We start from the raw sequence: 23,002 nt of genomic DNA, 5'->3' as shown, positions 1-23,002 counted from the left end.
TACCAGCATAGGTGCTCTCTATTTTATTTAGTGACAAACCAAGAACAGAGAAGATCAAAACATGACATCATTCCAAATACAGCATTTACTAAGTGTGATTAAATAATCTCCAAGTACTACCCCACCCCAGGATCTTCCAATCATTCAATCAATTACAAAGTCTCTGTTCTAAATACTTCTCCACCCCTAGGCTATACCTTAATTAAGTCCACCACAAAGCCCCTCTTCTCAAATGGAGATTAGTTTCCAAACATAAGTAAAATACATTCATTTGCTCAACCATAGAACACAAAAAGGTCAAAAGTTCCCCACCCCTGGATCACAATTGAATCTACCCCAGAGTTACATCAAGTTTAAACACAGCACTTAATACCCAAATGGAGGTCTTTTCTTCATCTTGACACAAGGCAAGTTCTCAGCAATCTTAGTTCCTGGGGAGACAAGGCTTAGCAAGGCCATAAGATACATTGCCAGTCCCTTCATGAATTTATCCTCTGTCTGTAGAACAGTCCTAGAACCCCTGAACACATTAGCAAAGCCCTCTCCCAGGATTTCTGTAAACATACAACAAGAAAATCCTTCTTCAGGGCTTCTGAACCAACAGAAAGGTTCCCAGACCCCTGCAACAACAGCACTGTCCTTCACCAGTGGACAGTATTCATTCTGTCTGCCGGACAGTCTCCAGACCCCTGCAACAACAGTACTGTCCCTCACCAGTGGACAGTATTCACTCTCTGTCTGCAGGACAGTCTCAGGCCTTCTTAACCAAATACCAGGTTCCAGGACTTCTTCAACAGGACAGTCTTTCACCAGTGGACAAATCTGGCAAAATAACATCAAAACAGACAGACAAAGTACCAGCAAAACAGCCATGTCTCCTCAGTCCTTGGCAGCTCAGGGGGCAGGTCTCAAAAGTCCAGGGCAATTCAAAGCGGCCACCAGCAATTCTCTTAGTCTCTCTCTCTCCACGAGGTGCTGCTTCCAAAAAAAGATCTTCCGCCTCTCTCTAGTGTCTCTCCAAATCTACATCACCAGCTCCTCCCAGTTCAGGACTTTCTTTTCACATCAAAAAGTCCATCCCACAGGTGGGATTAACAAGCTCTGGGTTTTAATACAATCAATTTGAAAACCAAGCCCAATACAGGGGAATCTCCACATTCCATTACTATCACAAAAAGTCTACCATATTTTACTTTTCTAAAATTCTATTCATCTCTTTTTTTGTTTATTTTGTGGTTAGATTTATCTTGGTCTTAGAGGGGGAGGTTGAGGTCCCCCACTAGTATAGTTTTCCTGTCCATTTGTTCCTGTAACTCTCTTAATTTCTCTTCTAAGAATTGGGATGCTATACTACTTGTTGCATATATGTTTAACAATAATATTACTTCACTGTCTATGGTACCTTTTAGCAGGATGAAGTTTCCTTCCTTATCTCTTTTAATTAGACCTATTTTTACTTTTTCTTTGTCTGAAATCAGGATTGCTAACTCTGCTTTTTTAAAAATTTCAGCTAAAGCATATATATTCTGCTCCCATATTGCAGGATTATGGTTTTTAATCCACTTTGCCATCTGCTTTCATTTTATGGAAAAGTTCATCCCATTCACATTCATATCCTATTCACATCCCATTATGATTACTATCTGTAACTTTCTTTCCATCCTATTTCCCCCATTTATGTATTTCTCTTTCTTTTTTCTCTTTCCATCTTCATTAGAGTTTTGCTTTTGACCACCACCTCCCTCAATTTGCCTTCCCATCTATCAGCCCCCTCCCTTTTCTTTCCCCTTTCCCCTCCTACTTCCTATAGGGTAAGTTAGATTTCTATAACTACTGAGTATATTATTTCTTCTTTGAGCCAAAATCTTATGAGAGTAAGGTTCAAAAAATGCTTATCTCCCTCCCTTCTTTCCCTCTAGTGTAATAGGTCTTTGTGCCTCTTCATGTGATGTAATTTACCCTTTTCTGACTCTCCCTTTCTTCTTCTTCCAGTACAATCCTTTCCATCACTTAATTAAATATTTTTATCACATCAAAATCAACTTATACTCATGCCCTCTGTCTATGTACACCTCTTTTAAATGTCGTAATAAAGACACAGTTCTCAAGAGTTATAAGTTTCACCTTCCCTTCTAGGGATGTAAACAGTTTGCCCTTTTTGAATAACATTTGTCTTTCCTGTTTATCCATTTATGCCTCTCTTGACTTTTATTTTAAGATCAAATTTTCTGTTGAGTTCTGGTTTTTTTCATTGGGAAGGTTTGGAAGTCTTCTATTCCTTTGAATATCCATCTCCTTCTCTAAACAATTATGCTAAATTTCCCTGGGTAGTTGATCCTTGGTTGTAATATAAGCTCCTTTGCCTTATGGAATATCATATTCCAAGCCCTCTGATGCTTCAATGCAGTAGCTGCAAAGTCCTGCATAATCCCAACTGTGGTTTCTTGATATTTAAATTGTTTCTTTCTGGCTGCTTGCAGTATTTTCCCTTTGACCTGATAATTTTGTATTTTGGGTACAATATTCCTTGGCTATTTCAATTTAGGATCTATTTCAGGAGGTTATCAGTGGATTCTTTTAATTACTATTTTACCATCTGGTTCTAGGATGTCAAGGCAGTTTTCCTTCATGCTTTCTTGGAAGATTCTGTTCAGGCTCTTGTTTTCATCATGGTTTTCAGATAGACCAATAATTTCTAAATGATCTCTCCTGGATCTACTTTCCCAGGTCTGTTGTTTTTTTTTTTCCAACAAGGTATTTTACATTTTTGTTTCTATTTTTTCATTCTTTTGATTTGGTTTGACTAATTCTTGATGTCTCATTGAGACATTAATTTCCACTTTATAGATGAGGAAACTGAGGTAAAAATGCCACTGACTTGCCCAGGATCACATGGCTAGTAAATGTCTGAGGCCAGATTTGAACTTAGGAGATGAGTCTTCCTGACTCCAGTCCCAGCACTCTATCTATCGTACTAAGTAAGCTGCCTTAGCTGGGTACTTCACACAAAGCCTTTTCATTCCATTCAAAAATTTTTCTAAGTAAAAATATTCATTATGAAGAACATTTTACCTTCAACTTACAGTTATGACAATAAAAGCCTCTATGAGACCATTATTTATTAGGAACTATAATTATGCAGTTTAAGATACAAAGAACATTGTAAGAGAAATACTCCTTTGTGACATCAAGGAATTTTATTGATGAAGTAGATTTTTCTCTTGGTATGCAGGTGGATAGGAACTAGGCCTGTGATTTCACCAATTTAAGAAAATCCTGGATGAGGACACTTCCTTTGTCAATGCAAATCTACTCCTTTCCTGCAACTTAAAGTTTTAATTGTCTAGAGGAGGGGTCCTCATTTTTTGGAAAAATTTCGGGGTATGTATTCCCTACTGTCATTCAGGGCTCAACTCCAATGCCACAGTCTATGAATGAAGCCTTTGTTAATCCACCTACCTGGCAGTGCTTGGCCATATTCTGGGCTGTGCCTAACAAATCAGTGAAACATACTTAGGCTTATAACTCAATGACACACTCAACGTCCATAAAGCACAATAAAAAACTTTACTTTTGATAAGATTAAGAAGAATATAATTTCTAATTAAATTTAAATAAAATTATACTCTTATTTACCTCCACATTCATCACAACAGTCAGCAAAACTCATCAGGGAGACATTTCTATAGGGCAAGGTGAATTCCAATGAAACCTGAGCACTAACTCCCCATAGGCCTCTAAGGTCAAGAAAGCCAAACCTTGGGCTGATCAATTATCAATGATTCCCTTTCTGTCCTCTTTTTAAAAATTGAAAGAAATATATTTTGTCTTCCTCTCCTTACATTCCACTTAGGAAAAAGAAAATCTTTGTAACAAGTATGCACAGACAACGAAAATAAAGTCTCTCAAGGACTCTGTCCAATGTCTCGTTCTGTACTGAGTTTATGACCTGTCAGGCAATACTTCTGCACAAATCCTCTAGTATCACAGATGGTTATTGTGTTAATTGGAGTTCTTATGGCTTTCAAAGTTGCTTTTATTATATAAATTATTCTTTCAGTTCTGTTTACTTCATTCTTTATCAGTTCATATAAATTTTTCAATGTCTATTTGAAACCATCTTTTCTCTTCTTTCTTACAGCATAATAGTATTCCATTACATTCATATACCACAATTTGTTCAATAATTCTCCAATTGTTGGGCATCCTCTTATTTTCCAGTTTTGTTTTATATCATACAAAGACCAGCTATAGATATTTTTGTACATGTGAAACTTTTTCCTCCTTCCTTGATCTCTTTGGGGATGGTTTCAAAGTGGCATAGGTAGGTCAAAGCAGAAATATTCATTGCACATGGGTAGGCCAAGTCAATAGAATGAAAATTATGATACTATTATATATGTATTTATTCAATGTCACACCGATAAAACTCCCAGTAGATCATATAACTAGAAAAAATGATAATAAAATACATATGGAAGCACAAAAGGTCAAGAATCTCAAGGGAAATGATGAAAAAAAAAAGTAGGAACAAAGGGCTTCTAGCATACCAAATCTCAAACTAAGTTACAATATTTTGTCTTAAAACAAACTGGTAGTGGGTTTTAGAAAAAGAGATGTCAATCAGGGGAATCAATTATGAATACAGAATACAGTCAAATGAACCTAGTATCCTCTCTGTCCTCTTAGCGGGAAACCAGGACATACAATATGTATTGCTATTACATAATAGCACCTCTGAATTAACTTGTATTGGTTGTATCTGGAGTGTGACAGAGAACTGATTACTAAGCTCTGTCTTATGAACATAGGTAGAGTGCCACTGATGTAATTTGCTATATAGAATTGACTAGGAAACCTGCTTTGGGGGGAGTTATAATGACGTGTAATGAAAGAGAATTTTTGGAGTATGCACAGACATACTATAAGGGGCAGTTAGGTGACACATCAGGTAGAGAGCTGACCCTGGAGTCAAGAACACCTGAATCTGAATCCACCCTCAGACATTTACTAGTTGTATGACCACGGCTAAGTCTCAACCTTTTTGTCTCAGATTCCTTATCTGTAAAATTGTAATAATAACAGCACTTACCTCCCAGGGTTGTTGTGGGGATGAGGTGAAGTAACAATTGTAAAGTGCTTAGCACAGTGCCTGGAACATAGTAAGCATGATATGAATGTTAGTTATTAATAATATATGATAGCATTATTGTTATTAACTAGTTTTGATCTGCTAACCATGCAGGACCCTTTTTAATTGGTCTGGGAAGTATATTCAAAAAGCATTAGCCAAGAAGAGTCTTGACCTCTTTCCTTGGTTTGGCTTCTTTCATTTTGGTAACATTTTGGTGAGACACAATGTTATGAAGGAAGGGCCCTTCCTGTTCAAGGTTTGGGGAATATGAGCCTTGGCTCTTTGTCTCCATTTTTAAATTCCCCTCTTTGTTTTAGGGAAATAAAGAAGACTGAAAAATCAGGAGACAGTCACCAAAAGTCCTGGAGTCTGGAAGTAGAATCCCTACTAGGTTTTTCAGTCAACCTATTATCAATACCCCAAGGAACAAGTATCGACCTTCAAGGTATATCTCATTTGTAGTTAAAATGAAGACTCAGTGACGCCACATTTGGATATAAATATTGTGGTTCAAATGCTAAGCAGAAACTGAATTAAGTCTGAGTCAACTCTCACTAGTGCTCAAAGTGGTATAGAATGTGCCCTGGAGATATGGGGGGCGGGGAAGGGATGCTTGTTTTACAGTTCTTGCTGTATCTTTGAAGTAACTGTCCCTTTGTAAACAAACAAGCAAAAACCCAGTAATTGATGTGAATTGGTTAAATGGAATTGAGGTGCTAATTACTTATGGTTTATCCAGATATAGAATGGGATTCATTCCAGAGAAGAGACCCCTCATGGATACTCCTACAACTGGTCCATATGCACACACACACACACACACACACACACACACACACACATACACATACATTATTAAAAAATGTTTGTCTTTTTTTTACTATGTACTTAACAAAAATATCATCACTGTGTAATATTATAACCACAGACTCCCATACACATACAACATGTATCTCTGGCACTACTCTCCCAGGAGCTGACAGTCTATATGTCTTCTCAGGTTTCTAGGACATCCTAAGGAGTTGGGATATCTCTTCTCTATTAACATCAGCTCAAGCCCCCCATCAGTTGTGTTCTCCCTGATTTGTTAGGTTTCTATTGACTAGCATGCCAGTTCTACTTAAACACTTATCACTAGATAGATTGTACAAAAGAATATTTATTTCATAGATATAGCAAGAATAAACATTTGGAGATTTATTCCAGTATCTCTGGGGCTTACTTTCCCTCTTTACCACCTCAGCCTCTGGGGGAGTAGCTTCAAAATTTGCTCAATTCCTCCACAACATTGGTGCCACTAAATGGTGCCATCTAGTTGAGTACTGGCTAGGGTTCTGAAAGCCATTCCCATAGATCACTCCTTAGGGCTTAAATGCTTGGATACTGGGATGATCTTTGAAACTTATTAGGTTATGGGGCTCCTCTCCTATGTAGAAAAAAAAGAAAAAATTGAAAAAGGCAAGGATTGTAACCCCTTTCTTGGGATGGGGGTGGGGTGTACATAACCTTAGAGGGAAAGATTTTCCCAAGACCTTAAGGCTCCTCCCTACATTATCTTTCACTGAATGCCATTGGGTGAGTCAAAGATGCAAATGAAACAATGAGGAAGTATCTGAAACTGACCGACCTTTTTAAGGACAATGACAGTTCCGACAACAGCTTATAGAAGAAAAAAAAACTTTTCCCAAACTTATGATGAGTCAACCTTGCCTGTGATGAAAAATCTCATACAAAATTTAATCAAGAACATGGAAATCTCTTAGGATAGGAACAGGATTCTCTAATTCTCTTCTCTGGGTGAAGAGGGCAGTCTTCTCCATGACCCATCATGAGAAAGAGTCACTTTACAAAAGGCAGAACAAGAATTTATACCCTAAAGGGGTCCCTTCTTCCATTGGTTGGAGGGGTGTTGGCTCAAGTCTGGGCTTGAAAATCTTCTCCAATGGCAAACAACAAAGAAGCCCACCAAGGAGGCCTATTGACAGCAAGGGAAAGGGAGGAGGGGCCCGCAGAGGCGGGAAATCTGAAAGCCTCCTGAAAGGACTTGCTACTGATTAGCAGCAGAGAAGGAGTCGGGGAAGGCAGAGGGAAGTTCTGAGAAGTTTTCACTCCCCACACACACAACCTGAACCAGTTAAAGAATGTCAATAAATGGTCCAAAGTGTCTCCAAGATACTCCCTTTATGTGTTATCATGATTCTCCTGGAAGCTCTTTCCCCAGTATCGTCAATCATCATCAGTGGAGCAAATTGCCATGGTTTGCACATAGGCCAAACTCCCACTACACAAGTTAGCCTAGTTTTTCCTTAAAATGAATTGAAATAAGCATCAAAACATTATTGGTTTAGGCGACTAAAGGCTCAGGCTGTTGATGTCACTTCTTCATTGCCTTATTGGCAAAACAGTCATGAAGAATTTTAGGTGCTCTGTGATGTTTAATGGACTTTTATGGCTAACTCAGGTGATGGAACCTAGGTGATTAAAACTCTAAATAAGGTGTACAGATTACTATTTCCTAACCAGTCCTTCCTATGTCCAGTGTAAATAGCCCTGATTCAAGTAGCAAAATAATCAAAGCTAAAAATATGGTTGATTTAGAGGTTCTATAACCTATCAATCTGATTGCACCATAGAACTTATCCTACATCAGAGGTTTGTTGTAAGGAATGTGATTTGTAAAACATAAAAGTACTCTACAAATATGTTATTATCAAGGGCTCTGACTGACCACTCAACAAGATAAAGTCTCTGAAAATCCTCTACAAATGACACATTTTTGTACATGTATGCTTCTCATTACATAATAAATGTTTTTAAAAAGTTGGGCGATCAGGACCTTCAAGGGGCTCCGGCTCTCACCACCTCCAATCCATGTAAAAGGGGACTCTCTGAATAAACTTTGGAGCTACAGAACCCACAAAATGACACAGAGAAACTAACCTCCCACTGAGGACAGCTCGGCAGGCCAGCAGGAATTGACCAGCGCAATGCTCTGGGAGCCAAGCGCAGCCCCACAGCAACTCCCAAAGACTCCTGATGGAAAGGGATATCCACATCCAGAGAAAGAATTACAGTCTGAATGCAGATTGGAGCAAACTGCTTGCTCTCTCTCTTTTGTGTTTTGTTTTGTCCCTTCTTTCTCATTGTTCACTCCATTGGTTATAACCCTTCTTTACAACTTACTAACGTTTAATGTGAAGGTATTTGTAGAACCTATATTTGATTGCATGCAGCTATGGTGGAGTAGAGGAAGGGGAGGGAGGGGGAGAAAATTTGGAACTCAAGGGATTGTGGAACTGAATGTTTTAAACTAAAAGTAAATAAATTTTTTAAAAGAAAAAAATTAAGGGGTGAGAGAGGAATATGTTAGAAGGAGAAAGGGAGAGATAGAATAGGGTAAATTACCTAACATAAAAGAGACAAAAGACAGCAGTTACAATGGAGGCCAAGAGCAGGAAGGTGAAAGGGAATGAGTTAATCTTTCATTGGATTTGGCTTAGGGAGGAAATAACATACACACTCAATTGGATATCTTACCCTAGAGGAAATTTGGCAGGAGACTTGTAATAAAATATTTTTAAATGATTATTTTCAATACCTATTAAGAAACAGTATAAGACTCATTAAGAAACATAAGACTCAAAAGAAAAAAGAACAGCAACAAATTTGGAGTGTTTCAGTTTTCAATCTAACTGCAATACAGTTAGAAATACTGCCCTAAAGCAATCCTAATGACATGGTAAATTACATATTTACGTAAATGATCCTGAAATTGATGGCATAATAATTAATAAAACTGGAAGAGTTTATCAAATAAAAGTATAAAGAAGGGAGATAGATGGCAGTCAATAAAGTGTGGGACTTGGAAGTCAGGAAGACTTGGATGCAAATCCTATTCCAGACACTAAGCTCTGTGACTCTGGGTCAGTCACTTAATTCCTTTCAGTCTCAGTTTCTTCAGCAAAAAAAATGAGCATAACAATAGTACTTCCCTCTGGGGTGGAGAATTAAATAATTTAATATTATAAAGTTCTTTGTAAACCTTAAAGTACTATTCAAATGCTAGTGAAAAAAAAGTATATATACACACATACACATAAAATCAATGAATTTTTCTTTTAAAAATTGACAAAATTAATTTGTAAGTTTCATATATACAATTTTAATATTATGTAATATATAAAAACCAGCTATTTGTCAATAATAAATATGACTCTGGGCAATGATTTGCCATCAACAAAAATGTATCAGCATTATTGGCAACAAGAGAAAGTTAAAAAGTCAACATCTATAATATTCATGATTAAGATAATAGAATTTAGACCTGGAAAGGACTTTGGAGGTAACCTAATCCAATCCTCTCATTTTAAAAATGAGAAAACTAAGACCCAGAGAACCTTGCCCAAAGTCACATAGTGGGTGATAGAAGTGGAATTCAAACTCCAATTCTTTGATATCAAATTCAGTTCTCTTTTCACTATACCATGCCAATCTCGACAAGATTTCTTCTTCTGCTAGGTCATGACTCCTAATAGTCACCAATATAATTTATGATGTAATAGTTGTAAGCTATTAAGACTTACTGAAAAGACATTATTTTAAGGAGGCTTTACCTAAAAGGAGCCCAAATATTGAATTTTCATTATTAATATAGACATTTATCACTGACTTGATAATGCAACAGTTAATAGCTTAAAACTATTAATGCTTATAAGTACACAAACACTTTGGGATATGAAAAAGGTAAGATAGAACCAGATTTTGGAGCTAATGGAATGACAAAACACTTTTGTTTGTTATGTATGGTGGGTAACAGTGAGCTCAGAGTATGCATAGATTCAGAATTACACAGAGTGCTCTCAATGTAGTAATCCCATTACTGTTATCAGTACAAAGCAGCTTTGATTTAAATAAAATTAAACTTCTGAAAAGTGTACTTGAGTCACTAAAACCTAGTGATGAACATTAGCATAAAGGAGTCTCTAAAAAGTTTTTTTTAACAATTTTTATTTTAAAAACTACCAAAATATATGAAAATGATGATTAAAGGTCTTAAAATATCAATAGTCATATATGTATTTTCTATATATATATATGTATACTAACTTCACTGTATCCTCAATTGTTAAAAATCTGTAAATAACAAGAAAACAACAGTTGGAGGCATGATGATTTTAAAAAATTAATTCAGCCTGACTACCACCTACTTATAAGCAACTCATCCAGTTGGCTCAAAATAGACTCTTCCGAGATTCCTACATTCGTATTATCTGTGCTTAAAAGATCTTTCATTTCCTACCCAACTGCTCGCCGGGACTTCATAATCTCCAAAAACTCATCATCTTTCAAGATAAAATCAATTCAGAAACTACTGTCTCCTCAATATCCCCTGCTCCTAAGGTGACTGTACCTCAGTGTGCAGGATGGAGGGTGGACAGATCCTCCCAGATCCTCCATTTAAGTAAGGAATCCAGGGCAGAAACCTTATAATTCCCATCCTAGCTGCAGGACTTCATCCTACTCCTGTGCCATCTACCTTCTCCCTCCATCCCTTTCTTTTCAGTTTAAAAAAAAATTGTCATCTTTCACTATTAAATTGTGAGCTCCTAGGGGGTAGAGATTGTCCTTTGCCTTTCTTTATAACCCCAGTGCTTATCATAGTGCCTTGAAAGAGTGGGTGATTAATAAATGTTTATTGACTACTGACTATCCTTCTGATTCTATAGGATAGAGAATTTTCTATAGCATAGAGAAACCAATTACTTCAGCTCTGTCTCTCTATACAATTACAGAAAAGTTACTTTTTTCTTTTCTTAGCAGAATCTGGAAGAAATAAAAACCTTGTAGTTTTAACTGAAGAGGAGGAAAATTTATATTACATATACACACACATATACCCACACATATATACATATATGACAAATATACTCAAATCTATAGTATACATATGTGTATATACAAATAATTCTATACACATATGTAAATATTCTTTCAATTGAATATTTATATATTTAAGAAATTATTTTGGATAGTATTTAGCTGTTTCAGAATTGTTCAAATGAATTATTAGCCCAGTAGAGAATACTGTATAATTTTGTGTGGATTTTAATACTAGAAAAGTAAGATACATTTTGTGTCAAAGTGTGTTTAATGTAGAAAAAATACAAGCATTTGGCTATTCATGTCACCTTTAACAGAGAAAAAGGAAATTATCTGATTTGTTTTGGATCTCAGTTTGAACACAGTTGTCTCCTTTTCTGAGTGCTGGCCAGGCTTAGAAAGAAAGATTTAATTTATTAGTATAAAACATATTCTTTCGTACTTCAGTATGCTCACTTTTGTGTATTTTTTCTTCACTGATTCATTGTAAGTCTTTTTTTTTTCTTTTCAGGGGTCATCACTACTATTATTCTCTCCACAGTGCCTTGCATAAATAACTGTTGCCTTCCTCTCAAAATTGAGTGCTCCCTTATAAGGAATGCATATAGTCAAGCGAAAAAAAAAAGAATCTAAACATCATGAATGAAAATGTCTTAATCTTTCTGTACCCCTAATGTATCATTTCTCTGCCAAGAGGTAGAATCAGTCCAGGTGCTTAGTATCAAAAACTAAGTCAATCAGCATGTGATGATGAGATTTTAGTTGATAAAATTATCCTTTGACCAATTGTCTATTAGGGAATGATTCTTGTTTTATTAACAAATCAAAGCCAATAAGCATTTATTGTGTATATATTATACCTCAGATTCTGTGTTAAGCAGTGGGGATAAAAAATAAAGTCACAGACACTCCTACTCAAAGAACTAACAGTTTAATGAGGGAGACAAGCAAACAAACATGTAACAAGATTTCTATGGGAATAATTGGAGATAATCTTAGAGTAAAGACACTAGCATTATGGGTGGTTGGGAAAGCCAGGAGGTAAAATGAAGAGGGAAAAAATTCAGGAATGGGTTATGAGTCAGCAAAAATGTTCATTCTGGAAAGGGAGTTTTTATGCAAGAAAAAATGGGATGGCCACTGTGAACAAATCAAAAAGTGATGAGGTGGGAGAATAAAGTATAAGAAGACTGGAAAGGTCATGTTTTATAAAAGATTTTAAAAGTCAAATGGAGAATTTTATGTTTGATCCTGGAAGCAATAGGGAATCAATGGAATTTGATAGCACCTTTCTTCATATGTCCTTTATGGTTAATTTGGGTACTTATAATAGTCAAAATGACTTACTCGCTGAAAGTCATTCTTAAAACAATATTGTTGTTACTATATACAATATTCTCTTGGTTCCCTTTATTTCACTCTTCATTATTTCATGCAAGTCTTTCCATTTTTAAAAAATCATTGAGCTCATCATTTCTTACAGTGCAGTAGTATTCCATAACAATCATATACCACAACTTTCTCAGCCTTTCCCCAACTGATTGGCATCCATGCAGTCTCCAGTTCTTTGCCACCACAAAGAGAGCTGTTATAAACATTTTAGAATATATACTCTTTTCCTTTTTTCATAATTATCCTTCATTATCTAAATTATTATTAAACTACCTATGCCCTTTGACCCAGTAATACCACCACTACTTGGTCTATTTCCAAAAATAATTAGGGAAAAAGGAAAAGAACCCAAATGTTGTCTGGTTCTTAAAAGTAAGATAGGCAGCCTAGCACAGCAGATAGAGAGCTGGCCTACAAGTCAGGGAGACCTGAACTTTAATCCTATCTTTGATACATATTGGTGGTGTGACTGGACAAGTTATATAACCATTCAGCGTTCTAAGCAATAATTTAGACTCTAAACTTCAGAGTAGGTTTGAACCTGTATTAGTAGAGGTAGTTTTAGTCTTGGAAGTTCCCCATATCAATGAATCACTGGCCCACTCCCAAGCTAGTTGTATAAAACAAGTCTATGGTATTATATTGATATGGCAATTCATTTATGAATTAATTTAGATAATATTGTCATTTTAAAAAATATTGGCACAGTCCAACCATTAGCAATTAATATGTCCAATTATTTAAGATGTTCATCATTTCTATAAAGAGTATGTTGTAGTCATACATATAGAATTCCTTTGAGTATTTTAATAGCTGGTCTCCTAGAAATTTTATGCATGTAGTATTTTTTTTTAAGCAATTGGGGTTAAGTAACTTGCTCAAGGTTACATGGCCAGTTATTTTGTGTGGGTGCTAAGTATCTGAGGCAGGAACTGATCCCGGGTCTCCTGACTCTGGGTCTGGCACTCTTACTCACTGCACCATCCCAGCATATAGTATTTTCAACAGAATTTATTTTTAATCCCTTCCTATTGGATTTGTTGGTGAGTTTATTTTATATCCTGTTACTTTGCCGAAATTATTGCTTTAATTAATTTTTGTTGATTCTTTCAGGCTCACTAATTAAACCATAATACCTACAAAAATTATAATTGTTTCCTTTTTTGCTGTAACTTTTCTCAATTTATTTTTCTTATCTTATTGCTATAGCTAATATTTCTTGCACAAGTTCAAATAATAGTGTTGTCAATATATATGCTTTCTTTACTCTAGGTCATACTAGATTGCTGGAAAGGTCTTTAACATTTTTCCATTACAGATAATGTAATGATACAGGATCTTAGTTTACATATAAACATAAATAATCACCAACTCTAGCATCAGGAGGACCTGCATTCACATCCAGCTTCAGTTATTTACTAAGCTGTGTGACCCTGGGAAAATCACTTAACCTTGATTGCCTCTCAAAAAGTCCCAAACCCATAAATGAGTGTTGCTTTGGATCAAATTAATTCTCTCTATATTTTGAGATAATCATGTTATTTTTATTGTTATCAACATGTTCTATTATGTTTAAGCCTTTCCTAATATTGAGCCAACCAAGCATTTTTAGTATAAACTTCATTCTGGTCACAGTGTATATTTTTAATATTCTATAGTCTCATTGTTAATTTTTATTGGATAGTTTATATCAGTATTAATTTGAGTTATTGGTATATATTTTCTTTTTCTGATTTATCTCTTCTTGATTTATTGATCAGGTTGATATTTTTCTGATTAAAGGAGGTTAGTAAGATCCAGTCTTTTCTTATTTTGTTCAAAACTTATGTCATATTGAAGTCAACTACTCTTTGAATGCTTCCTAGAATTCACTTGTAAATCCATCTGGTCCTTTAAATATTTGGAAGTTTCTTTATGACTTTATTACTTTGCTTTTTCAAATTTATTTAAAAATAAAGAAGTTATACTTTCTCAAAACTTTTCTTTATCTATTGACATAATTATATGAAATAATCCCTCTGGTCCTGGAGATACACATACACACATGAATGTGCGTATATGTGTGTGTGTGTGTGTGTGTGTGTGTGTGTGTGTGTGTGTGGTTCGTTTATGGCATGTTAATTTTTTTTTTCTGAGGATGAGTTAGTTTACATTTAAATTGTCTATTTTAATCTCAGTATTTATATTTTATAAATATTATATTCACTTCATTTGTCAGTTTTGTTAACATGATTAGGCAAACTGTTTCCTTTGTTTCCTCTAACTTTTCCCCCCAGAATTAATATTTGTCATTTTAAAAATATCAGCAATTTGTTTTTCCTCTCTTCTTTGCAATTATAATAATTAATATTATATTTATTAATTCTTTTTTTTGAAAAAACTCATTTCATCTTTTTTTGTTTATTTCATCTTTGATTTTCAGAATTTTTATTTTGCATAAGATGTTGGTTTTTCTAATTACATATAAAATTTATCAATTTATTCTTTCTGTTTGCTGATGAAAGTATTAGGCAATATCAAATTTCCCCTAAAGATTACTTTAGCTTCATTCCAACAATTTTTTAATGTTTTCTCATCATAGTCATTTTCTTATGTGAAATTGTTTATCATTTTTATGATCATTTACTCACTAATGCTTTAGGATTAAATTTAGTTTTGATTTAAGTTTAAATTATTTCTTCAGATGCCATTTATTAATTTTTTCTTGTGGTCTGCTCAGTAAAGGATGTGTTAAGCATATCTGTTTTTCTCCATTTTCATGAGGTTTTTATACCCCAACATATGGTCATTTTTTGGAAAGGTGTACATATATGTAGGAAAATTTCAGCCTTTTTTTTTGTTTCCCATTCAATAATTTTCAAAGAACTATCATATCTGACTTTTAAAAAATTCTAATCATGTCCTAATTTTTTCTTTTTTTTTTAGGTTTGTGTATATAAGAAAGGGGCACATTCAGGTACCTAAGCATCTGCAATTCAAAGTTTCTATTTATCTCAGGTCTTGGCATCAGTGATACTTTAAAGTCCTCTCTTTTACTTTAAGTCTAGTCTAGTCTTTTCTTTTTTTTTTTTTTGAAGGGGGAGGGTAGGGCAGTTGGGGTTAAGTGACTTGCCTAAGATCACATGGCTAGTTTTTGTTTTACGTGTCTAAAGTCAGATTTGAACTCAGGTCCTCCTGACTCCAGGGCTGGTGCTCTATTTGCTGTTACACCTAGCCATGGCAAGTCTATTCTTTTCTAATAAGAAATATTCACTTTTTTTTCCAGAATACATTATTCTTGCTTGTAAGCCCTTTGGAAAATTATATTATTGTATTTCTTTCCTTTAAAACAGTTGCAGTATAGTCAGGTTTGATCTTGTTATGGTTCCTTCATATTTTTTAAAATCTTAAAAAAATTTTTAGACTTCAACACTGAAACTTAAATACATAATGAAATGAGAAAAAGAGAAACATTATTAAATTAAATATTAAAACTTACATACAAAATAAGAAAATAAAAACATGTCATGTGCACAGCAGAAGATTCAAAATACATAGCAATAAATTTCCATTTCAAGAAATCCTATATATTGAATACAACATGCTGTGTTGAAAGCTATCCCTCTTTTCTTTACTTCCTTGTAGGTTTTCTTGTTCTCTGCTGTACATTTTTTACTTAGTTTACTTACTTAAAAAGTGTACAGGAGAGAACAAAAGATTAAGTTCAGTTTTTTTTTTAACAAAGTCCTGAAAGTCTGACAATTCATTGAATTGCCCCCTCCCTTTTTTTTTTCTATTCAGGATTATGCTTAGTTTTTCTTTGTATGATAGTTACCCTATTATACCTTTGTACTATAGAACCCTAGTTCTTTTGTTCTTCCATATATGTATATAGCCTACAAAACCAAAATTTTTACAAAAAAATTCCAAAACCTACTTTCCCCTCTTTTTTTTTAATGCTTTAGCATAATTATCTTTAATTATTTTTTATATTATTGTATCAAGATTCTATTTTTGATCATGGCTTTCAGATAGTCTGCTTATACTTACATTTTCTCTTCTTGATCTGTTCTCCAGATCAGTTGTTTTTCTTGTGAGATGTTTCACATTCTGTTCTATTTTTCATTCTTTATAGTTTGTTTTATTATTTCTTCATCTCTTATAACTTCACTGACTTCCCCCTGCCCAATTCTCATTTTCAAGGAGCCATTTTCTTTCTTACTATTTTGGATCTCCTTTTTAAATTATTTGACCTTCTTTTCATAATCTTCTTGGTTTTTTGGATTGTTCTTATTTTTTTTTTCAATTTTTTCCTCAATCTCTCTCATTTGATATTTAAAGTCTTTCAAAAATTTGTTTATGAATTCTTTTTGGGCAGGTGGCTATCTGAAATTGCTCTTTGGGCTAGAAGGGGGTTCTTTGCTTCACTCTCCTCCTCTAAAGATGAACCCCGGTCTTCTCTATTCCCACAGTAACTCTCTATGGTTGGGTTCTTTCTCCTTTGTTTGCGTATTTTTTTGGTAATAATTTTTGTTATCTCCTCTAGTCCTTGGGTATAGGGGTGGTAATACCTCTGGTCTCATATCCTCCTCCAGTTCTCTTCTCTGACCATGAACACAAGCCAAGACCTCCAGCCTCCTGTAAGTGCCTACAACCAGCATTCACAGCCAGCTTCTGTACTCAATGTGAAAGTGCTGGTTCCTTCTTGCCCCTGATTGCATCTCCAACTGCATGGTGGTGTCTGGAGTTGCTTGTTAGGAGATGTTCTTTCCCCAACTGAGATGCCCAACTCCCCTCACTCTGGAGGCAGTGTAAAAGTACCTGTGATTGGGGCCAAGGCAACTTCCCAATCCAGCTAACCCCAGGGCTTGTTGCTTGTTGTTTAAGGGGTCCCTAACCTGGAGATGTTTATTCTTAGAAGGGACCAAACCTATTTCTGGCATTTTTCTTCAGATCTCTGATTGTCCCAGGAGGACCCCTGTTCTTCCCATTGTTTGTTTTTACTACTCTATGTTTGCCCTGAAGTGCTGTTTCATCTCTTTTTGTGGAGGAAAATTTTGAGAGCTTGGAATTTTTCTGACCTACTCCACCATCTTCCTAGAGTCCTGGTTCCTTCATATTTGATTTTTTTTCTTCCTGGTTACTTGCAAAATTTTATTTCACTTAGTTTCGAATTTTGATTGAAATGCCTAGCAGTTTTCAATTTTTTTTTTCAGGAAGTGATCAGAGGATTATTTTTATTTTTACTTTACCCTATGGTTCTGACTGGATGATGAGACCTGGAAAAGACCATTTCTTTGAAAGCAACCACTCAGTCCTTGAATTTTCCCATACATTTCAGCAGCCCAGATCACTGGCCTCCACCCAAGTCTACCTAGATTTAGATTACTTGATATTCTTTTCTCTGTAGCCCTTGGCCCATATCCAGATTACTCCTTAATCCCATCCTTTCTCTGTCCTTTTTGTATGTAAGCATTAGTCTCACCCAGTAAATTGCAGGTTTACTAGAAACCCTGCAGGCTCCTATTGGCATTACAATAAACATTGTCATTTCACTTGGAAGAAGATTTGAGTGTGTGAATTCATTCCAGGCAGATGCCTGCTGTACCCTGACATTTCTGGCTTCCCTGAAACCCCAAACTGCATCAGCATTAATAAAAAAATTTTGGATATTGTGCCTCAAGAAATATGCATATATATGCATGTATTTATGTAAACACACACACATTTCTTGAGGCACAATATCCAGGTTTTTTTGTTTAGGTATAGTTTACAGAGAGTCCAATTAGTCCAAAATGATCTATTATGCACATTTTTTTCCAGATCAACTGTTTTTTTTTTTTTTTTAGCAATCGGGGTTAAGTAACTTGCTCTAGGTTACACGGCCAGTTATTTTTGTGTGGGTGCCAAGTATCTGAGGCCAGAACCGATCCCAGGTCTCCCAATGCTAGGGCCCGCACTCTTACTCACTGTGCCACCTGGCCGCCCCCAGATCAGCTGTTTTTGATAGTAGATACCTTAGATGCTCTTTGATTTTTTTTCAACTTTTTGACTTTGCTCTTTCCTTTCCTGGAATAACTGGTTTGTTTCTTCCATTCTATTCAAGAATTTTACTATTTACATGAGGTTTTCTACCTTCTAGTCTGTTATTTATTTTCCTCTCATTTTTCTCCCTTCAGAACCCTAATTTCATATTTTGATCTTTTTCTTAATTTTTCTTCTAGTCACTCTCATAATTCTATTTTTTTTAAGCAATTGGGGTTAACTTGCTCAAAGTTACACGGCCAGTTATTTCTGGGTGTGGTGCTAAGTATCTGAGCCCGATCCCAGGTCTCCTGACTCTGGGGCCGGTGCTCTTCCTCACTGCACCACCTGGCCACCCCGACGCTCATAATTCTTTTGGCCAAGTCATTTTTAAAAAATAAACTCTACTTATAGTTTTTGTGGAGATGATTTTTTCTTCTATTTAGTGTTATAACTGATGAGGTATGGGCTCTAAGAGCCCCCTCAAGTTCTTCTTGAGTCCTTGAGGTACAGGGCTCTGGGAACCTCCCTTGGACTTTTGATTAAATTGTCTCATTTGATGAGAAATTTGAATGGGGCCATAAGCCTTACATTGTGGCTGAGCCCAAGCCTCTGTCACTAGACTTCCCACCCTTGAGCCTATCAAAGTGTTGATCCACACTGAACTGGCCTAGCCCACCATTGTTTGTGGTCTCCAGGTGGCCTCCAGTGACTTCCCACCCTTAATCCCTCATTGGCCTCATTAACTCCTCCTGAAGACCCTCCCCAAACTCTTCCTCTATATCACCCCTAGATTCCTCCCACAGCCTTCTGTATGTAAGACCCCATCTTGTCTCCATGTATGTGAGAGTGTCAGAGAATAGGGAAAGCGCCATAGAATGACCTAGCACAGACTTACTCTGTGTCTAATACAAGTGAACTTTTAATAAACTTTACTTTTCTTTGGCTGAGAGAAGACTTGAGTCGAATTCATTTGGCAGGACCTGGTGGGTTGGTATTTTGGGGTCTCCAGAGCAACCTTAACCCTCTTTATGGGTAACCTCTTCAACAACCAACCTCAATTTTTGTTTTGGGGCTCTATGCTTGGGGCAGTTCCCTGTGATACAAATAGATGGGTTGAATAGATCTTGTTCAGGCCTGCTCTGTCTGAAATGTAGGTGCCACTTTAGCCATCACTGTAGATAGGGTGGCTGGTGTTAGGCCCATTTTTGCCTTGATCCCTGGATTAAGCTTTTTTTTTTTCTGGTGGGTCACTGAAGGTTCTGCCTCCTTTTCCTTGTATAATATGTTAGTAGAAGTTGGTTTGGTCATCTGTTCTGGCCTTGTTCAAACGTCAGATATCATATTTATCTCAGATCTCTTGCAAGATTAATTGGCTGATGTCTGAGAGGGTCTGAGCTAGCCCTAATCCTGGATCCCAGTGCACTGAGGAATACACTGCTGCATTCTCTTATTGTGCAGTGACCTGAGGGAGACTCTACTCCTGACTTCTGTTCTAACTCAGGACCAGGATATGGTCTTATTGGAGGTATGGCTATCTTCAGGATCACTCTTGAGGCATTGGCATACCTCTAGACTGTTTACTGGAGTTTGTGATGGCTTCTCTGGTGTAATCCCTCTTTCAGCCTCTATTGGCTTCTATGTTGCCTTTCATGCAAATTTGGGTGGAATGGAGGAGTTTACATTTGTTTTTTCTCCAGGTTTTTAATTTTTATTTTTAACCATTGCTCTCTCTGGAGCCTTTTTCAGATATTTGCTGGGGCTTAGGTGGGAGAGCTGGGATCCTCTCCAACTTTTCACATAGTCATTACATCAGAAGTCCACCAACGTCACTTTAACCCTTATTGATACTTATTATACCTGTAACATTCATGTTTACCTCTGGTTACCTGCAAACCAGTGAGGACTATTTTATATAGGACATTTGATCTTGCAAGACAACTTCCTCAACTCATCTTTATAGGATCATTGGCTAATAGTTGTAGAGCTGGAAGTTTCCTTAGAGGCCATAAGATTCACCCTCCCCCCCATTGTACAGATGAGGAAACTGAGGCAGAGATAGTTTTAATGACACACCCAGGCACATATAGCTAGTAATGTCTGAGGCAGGTTTATATCCAGCTCTTCTCAGTTCCAAGACTAAAACCTTATTCGCTATATGACACTACTACTATTTCATGGAATTGTCAAATCTTTTTAAAGAGATAAGAATTTTATTTAGAATTCTAGAGTAAGCAATGGCACTGCTTCCATTTTGACAGTAGAAATGGTTGCTCTAAGGTCCTCCAGAGCTGAACGACTATGTGACAATAAGAATCTTGGCTAGTCCCAGAGAGCTGGAATCTGAGCTCTAGGTTTAGGATTATAAAAGAGGTTCAAAGCTAAGGAGAGTTTGACCTTCAAAGACAAGAGTCAAGTTCGCTCATTTGACTAATTAAGAAGACCTCCACTTCAAAGTCTGGAGTCCTAGGGAGAATCACTTGAAGCTTAAATCTTCAAATGGGTGGAGTAGAAAGATACTCAATATATAATGTAAAGGAAAAGCTAGATGTAATATAGGAAAAGTATGGGAAAGATATTTCTTTTACACAAAGGAAATGCTAAACACAAATGACTTACAAGCAGACATTGAAAGAAAAACTTAAAGAAATAGTGATATTAATATATGACCCTTTATATTTTCCCAGAAGGTTAGTAAGGAAAACCATCAACAACATAAAGCAGTTTGTGGAATTATTAAATTGATATTTCATCTTTTGCCTTAACTGCACTGTCCAAACAATTCCCTCCAGGTCCATATCTCTTGCAAACCAAGCCAGGGATTGAATTTATCTTTTTACCCATTTGTCTTCTCTTCTATGAAACTGCCTCCAGACTTGCACCTGTCCATCTTAGGGCTGCTGTTAAATCACTTGTATTTAGGCAAAAAAAAAAAAAAAGGCAAAGCAGAGGAGGCAAGCAAAGGCTCAGGTTTCAGGTCATCTAGATAGAGCTTGATTTCAAGTTGTTTGATTCCTAGTTTAATTTCTATTTCTACTATGCTATACATCCTTATCAATCACTAAACACTTATTAAGTGCCTAGTATATGCCGAGAGCACGCGCGCGGGCGTGTGTGTGCGTGTGTGTGCGTGTGTGTGTGTGTGTGTGTGTGTGTGTGTGTGTGTGTGTGTGTGTAAATTGCTGGGGATAAAAAAAAGAGGAACAAAACAGCCCCTGTCTGTCCTCAAGGAGTTTACAATCAAATGGGTGAGACAACATGCAAACAAATAGAGACAAAGCAAGCTATGTACAAGAGAAGCCGGAAATAATTAACAGTGGGAAGGCACTAGAATTAAGAGGGGCTGGGGAAGGATCCTTCATTCCATACATACTGCAATACTGAGTTATTTTGAAGTTTTATTTTTTAACTAGATATTAACAACATATTTACATGCTTATTAGCTTGATGTTTTATTCACTGAAATTGTTGCTTTATTATTGCTATTTAATCTCCTGGACCTCTGTTTTAATACAGAATAGTAAGAGTATTTATCAAAGATTTTTGGTAAATTTAACAAACAAATTTGCTCATTCCTGAAGGTTCCTCTGGTGCAGATGTATCTGCACACAGAAAAAAAATACTAGTATCAGGTACACAAAAGGAGCTCTGCACATGTGTAACTCTGTGCAAATGGGAACAAATTTTTAAAAATACCTGTTAGTTAAATTGAGATTGTATTTTTCCTTCTTATTAATGATGCATCCTTGAAATCCAGAACACTTAAACACCAGTCTTAGAAGGTTATCTGTGAATTTCTGTAGAATATATACCAATTTCAATACATTCTCTGACAAAGAATGTCCCTTCTGATTTTGGCAGTGTTAAGCTTTATATAGCAAAGCTTCATTTGCAACGGAAGTAATAGTGCTAAAACAGCATCTGTAAAGATAAAAAATGAGATTTTAAAAAAGCTTTTCAAACTTCTCAGAAATCTCACTACTTCTTTTCTTTACTTTTTTATTTAATTGAATCTCCCTTTGTAGCATTCAGAGTAAGGAAATTGAAGAGAGAGTGGCATTCTAGGTCAAGACATACTGCAGCTATGCATCTTATTTATTTCAATAATGAGAGTAGAAGTTTGCAATATGTATGCTCCATATATAGTAGCTATAACAAAGAAATAAAAACTTTCAACCTTGCAACAAATCCCCAAATGCTGCCTACTACAGTTTTTAAGGGCCATTTTTTAAATAGTCCAGGTTTATATTATTCTAATCTGGAAATTGTCAAAGGGAGAGAGCAAGGATCAGTTTTCTGACTTCTTTTGTTACATACTTTTCACCACTCTCAATCGCAATTCTAGACTATCAGAAAAAAATGGCTTTATTAAAAAACAATAAAACTTTGTTTATGCATCTGCATTGGATTGCACGTTAGAGATACCACAGCCTACCCCTGAGCTTATAACCTAAGATGATCACAATATCTGATCAGCTAACTCCCTATTCATGTATATACACACAGGTATACATGCACAAGTGAGGTGTACAGGGAATATTAGTACCTCTTGTGTGAGAGTTTTCTCACCCCTTTTCAGGGTTGCTCATCCAC

General features: G+C 35.9%; 1 long non-coding RNA gene across 2 annotated transcripts in view; it reads right to left on the bottom strand.

The window, feature by feature from the left end:
* LOC138165523 (uncharacterized) overlaps positions 1 to 23,002 on the bottom strand; it is a 112,985-nt gene that overhangs the window by 75,307 nt on the left and 14,676 nt on the right. For both annotated transcript variants that reach the window (XR_011169371.1, XR_011169370.1), the window contains exon 2: positions 5,093 to 5,152. This is a non-coding gene — a long non-coding RNA (uncharacterized lncRNA). The remainder of the gene's footprint in view (positions 1 to 5,092; positions 5,153 to 23,002) is intronic.

Source organism: Petaurus breviceps, unplaced genomic scaffold (genome assembly GCF_028583685.1).
Source record: "Petaurus breviceps papuanus isolate PSGF00001 unplaced genomic scaffold, PetGlider_PUasm1.0 213, whole genome shotgun sequence".
NCBI lineage: Eukaryota > Metazoa > Chordata > Mammalia > Diprotodontia > Petauridae > Petaurus > Petaurus breviceps.
The sequence above is the reverse complement of the archived record's forward strand: the minus strand, read 5'-3'. Positions and strand labels throughout refer to the sequence as shown.